At 62.2% G+C, this 4,334-nt stretch overlaps 1 long non-coding RNA gene across 1 annotated transcript; it reads left to right on the top strand.

The window, feature by feature from the left end:
* The first annotated feature begins 1,863 nt into the window (after positions 1–1,863).
* LOC137452553 (uncharacterized) lies at positions 1,864–4,114 on the top strand. The gene is made up of 4 exons (XR_010990116.1): positions 1,864–2,804; positions 2,929–3,170; positions 3,282–3,595; positions 3,876–4,114. It is a non-coding gene; the product is annotated as an uncharacterized lncRNA (long non-coding RNA).
* Positions 4,115–4,334: the final 220 nt, after the last annotated feature.

Genomic DNA, 4,334 nt, shown 5'->3' on the forward strand with positions numbered 1-4,334 from the left:
AGCCTATGTGGTTGAGTAGGGGGGGTGGCTGGCTGGGCAGTGGCGGCCTCTGTTTTTTGGGGGGCTTGGGGGGTGGCCGGCTTGGCGGTGGCAGCTTCTGTTGCTGGGGTGGGGGGGTTGGCTGGCTTGGTGGCAGCTTCTGTTGCTGAGGGGCATGAGGGGATTTGCTGGCTTGGCGGCAGCGTCCTCTGTGGTTGGGGGGGTTGGCTGGCTTTTTGGCGGCGGCCTCTGTTGGCGGTGGGTGGGTGGGGGGGTGGCTGGCTTTGCAGCGACGGCCTCTGTTATGGGGTGGTGGGCCAGCTGCCTTGGCGGCGGCAGCGTCTGTTGTTGGTTGGGGGTTTGGCTGGCTTGGCAGCGGCGGCCTCTGTTGGGTGGGGGGTGGGATGCGTGGCTGCCTTGGCAGCGGCCTCTGTTGTTGGGTAGGGGGTAGGGGTGGTGGCTGGTTTGGCGGCAGCCCATGTTTTTGGGTGTGTGGGGGGTGGCTGGCTTTTTGGCGGCGGCCTCTGTTACTGGGTGGGCTGTGGTGGGGGGCTAGCTTGGCTTGGCAGTGGTGGCCTCTGTCGTTGGGGGGGGGGGGGGCTGGCTTGGCGGCAGTGGCCTGTGTTGGGTGGGGGGGGGACTGGCTTGGTGGCGGCGGCCTCTGTTGTGACTGGGGTGGGTGGGATGCATGGCTGGTTTGGCGGTGGCCTCTGTTATTGGGTGGGGGTTGGGGGGGGCAGGCTTGGTGGCAGCACCCTCTGGTTTTTGGGGGGGTTAGTGGGTGGCCGGCTTGGCGGCGGCAGCTTCTGTTGCTGGGGGATGTGGGGTGGTTGCTTGTCTTGGCGGCGGCCTATGTGGCTGGGTGGGGGGGCTGTGGCTGGCTTGGCGGCGGCGGCCTCTGCTGTGACTGGGGTGGGTGGGATGCGTGGCTGGTTTGGTGTTGACATCTGTTATTGCGTGGGGGTTGGGGGCGTGGCTGGCGTGGTGGCGGTGCCCTCTGTGGTTTGGGGGCGTTGAGGGGTGGCTGGTGCGGCGGCGGCAGCTTCTGTTGCTGGGGTGGGTAGTGGGGTGGCTGGCTTTTTGGCGGTGGCCTCTGTTACTGGGTGGGCCTTGGGGGGGGCCTGGCTTGGCTTGGTGCCGGCCCCTGTTATTGGGTGGGGGTGTGGGGGAGTGGGGGGGTGGCTGGCTTGGCGGTGGTAGCCTCTGTTATTGGGTGGGAGGGGTGGGATGGATGGCTGGTTTGGCGGCAGCCTCTGTTATTGGGTGGGGGCGTGGGGGGGTGGCTGTCTTGGCGGCGGCAGCCTATGTGGTTGGGGGGGGTGGCTGGCTTTTTGGCGGCGGCCTCTGTTATGGGGTGGTGGGCTGGCTGCCTTGGCGGCGGCAGCGTTTGTTGTTGGTTGGAGGTTTGGCTGGCTTGGCAGCGGCGGCCTCTGTGCGGGGGGTGGGATGCGTGGCTGCCTTGGCAGCGGCCTCTGTTGGGTGGGGGGTAGGGGTGGTGGCTGGTTTGGCGGCAGCCCATGTTTTTGGGTGTGTGGGGGGTGGCTGGCTTTTTGGCGGCGGCCTCTGTTACTGGGTGGGCCGTGGGGGGGGGCTGGCTTGGCTTGGCGGTGGTGGCCTCTGTGGTTGGGGGGGGCTGTCTTGGCAGTGGTGGCCTGTGTTGGGTGGAGGGGGGGGACTGGCTTGGTGGCGGCGGCCTCTGGGGGTTGGGGGGTGGCTGGCTTGGCGGCGGCAGCTTCTGTTGCTGGGGTGGGGGTTTGGCTGGCTTGGCGGCCGCTTCTGTTGCGGGGGGGGGGGTGGGGGGGTTGCTTGTCTTGCTGGCGGCCTATGTGGTTGGGTGGGTGGGGGGGCTGGCTTGGTGGCGGCCTCAGTTTGGGGGGCGTGGCTTGGTGGCGGTGGCCTCAGTTGGATCCAACTGAAAGGTCCTTTTGGAGCCCCTCCAGAGCCTCCCCATATCCCTCTCTGTGTGCCCGAATTCCCCTTTGATACCCCCAGATCCACCTTAGATGCCAGCAGGCCCCTTAAGAGCGGGGACAGCACTGACCAGGTAGGGGATTCTCACCCCTGTGTGTGGGGGGAGGCTTCACTGGGCTCTCCTCAGAGGTTACTTCCATTCAAATTAAAGAGACCAAAACCCAAAGAAACCTCAGGACAAAGAATAAAGGCAAAAGAAACAAAGGATCCACACACCCCCCCCCCCGACACGCACCGAGGAGGGTTCCCCGTCTTTAATTCCTTGAGACCCATTTCGTAGTTCTGTTTTCAAACTGCTTTGCTCTGCTTGCAATCGGCTTCTACCTGCTAGCAGCCTTTGCGTGTAACGAAAGAGACGCAGCGGGGGTGAGTTCAGAGCCTTGTTACCTGGCACTTAATGCCAGTCCTGACTACCTATAAGAACAGGAGAGATTGGCAGTCTTAGGGCGAGTCGGCTCGGCTCTCTGTGAAGCTGGAGGATTTCCTTCCCCCGAAGAGACGGCGGCTCCGGCCGGCCGGGCTGCCTCTCACCAGGCGCGCCGGGGCTCGGCTCCCCCGGGCGCCAGCCGGCTCCGCCGAGGTCTGCTCTCCGCTCGGCTTCCTCTAGCTTCCGTGGGTTCCCTTCGTCCGGCTGAGCTCTGAACCAGGTTAGCGCCAGCCTCTGTCGCTGTCCGCGGTTCCCGTGTAGGTGCTCCGAAGGTTCGATACGCCTGAATGTTCTAGGAGGGGATTAAAAGCCCTAAGACTTCACATAAGTCGCTGGTAAGAAAAGGAGGAAAACTATCTGCAGAAACCAGGAAAACATGCAGCAGACTTCTGGGAAATAGTCCAACCTCCTCTTTCACAGAAGTAAGGTGAGTTTGTGAAACCGCTCGGCTCCGAGACCTTTAGGAGAGATCCCACAGCTGTCCAGGGCTGTAGCGAGCCCTATAGAACTCCGGCAGTTACCCGAGCCGTGGCGTTCGTCTTTTCCCCCAGATCGGTTTCCGAGGACCGCGGCGGGACCCCTCTCCGTCGGGCCGCGGGACCCGCCGAGGCGCAGGACCTCTCCGGGCGCCCCCTTAGAGGCTTCTCAGGCAGAGCTCTTTTAACTCAGTCAGATCACCTCAGGAAGAGACAAGAGCCTTCAGGCAGGAAAAGGACTGCTCTCAAGGGAAAGGGGTAACGTGTAAGCCCTAAGGGGGTGTCCCACAAGGGAGAAAGGCAAATCGCTGCCACAGGTAAGAGCCCTCGGGGTGGAACCAGGGGGTTCCACTAAGCATTCCAATGGGGGAGACTGCAAAGGTTTCAATATAGCAATTGACCCTATTCTTTACTATCCATGTAAACAGGAGAGTTTCAGTTTTAGGGTGAGTCGGCATAGCGCTGTCAGCGAAGGAAAAGATTTTTCCTTGCCTCAGCCGGCGGCGGCTCAAACTCCCCGCGGCAGCTCACCCACGGGGCCCCCCGAGACGAGGAGAGGCGAACCGAGGCGAACGGAACCGGACGGAACCGGCGCGGGGCTCCCCGAGGCGAGGCGGACGGAACGGAACCGGCGCGGGGCTCCCCGAGAGGAGGCGAGGCGGACGGAACCGGCACGTTGGGGGCTTGGCGCGGCTCAGCTCCTCGCTCAGATTCTTCCCGGTTTCCTCGGGCTCCCTTCCAGGTAAGCGCCAGCCTCTGCCGCTCTCTGGGGTTCTTACGTAGCAGCTCGTTTGAAACGCTTGCACGTTCTCGGAGGGGATTAAAATCCCTAAGAGGCCAGCTAACCCTGACACCCCTCTCTTGCAACTTCATAGCTCTGCTGTTTAACTAGGCGCAGCAGTCTGGTATTAATTTGTCTGCAAAGAGGCTTTGAAATGCGCTGCATGGGGTTCTGAAAGACGTAAACTTACAGTGCGTATCTCTAGTACACAACAGCTCACGGATTTTCCTTTGCGTTGTAGGGTTTTTAAACACTCACCGGTTTCGGCGTCGGGTTGGTTTTTCTCGGAACGGAAAACCTTCCGAGCGGAGGCCGGCGGGGCGCTTCCCACGCGCGGCGGCAAGAGACGCCCCCCCGACCGCTCAGCGTAAGTCCGCCGCTTTCAATCGATTCCCCTTTGGTAGGTACGTTGCCAAAATTGGCTTTGCTCTACGCGCAAATCGCTTTTCCGTTCCGGCATCACTTGCCGGAGATCTTGCAGAGAGGAGATCCGGTGGGGGGGTACCTTCAGAGCCTCTTTACCGTCGCAATGAATACCATTCCTGAATATCTCTATAGAGAGCAGAGGATTGTAGTTGGATTTATAGTCTCGGGGCGAGTCGCCTCGGCCCTCTCAGGCAAACGAGAGGGTTTTCTTCCCCTAAAAGGGAGGCTCGGCGGCTCGGCTCGGCTCGGCGGCTCGGCTCGGCTCGGCGGCTCG

The sequence above is a fragment of the Melanerpes formicivorus genome, unplaced genomic scaffold, assembly GCF_026170545.1.
Source record: "Melanerpes formicivorus ecotype bairdi unplaced genomic scaffold, bMelFor1.0.p_v2 SCAF_56, whole genome shotgun sequence".
NCBI lineage: Eukaryota > Metazoa > Chordata > Aves > Piciformes > Picidae > Melanerpes > Melanerpes formicivorus.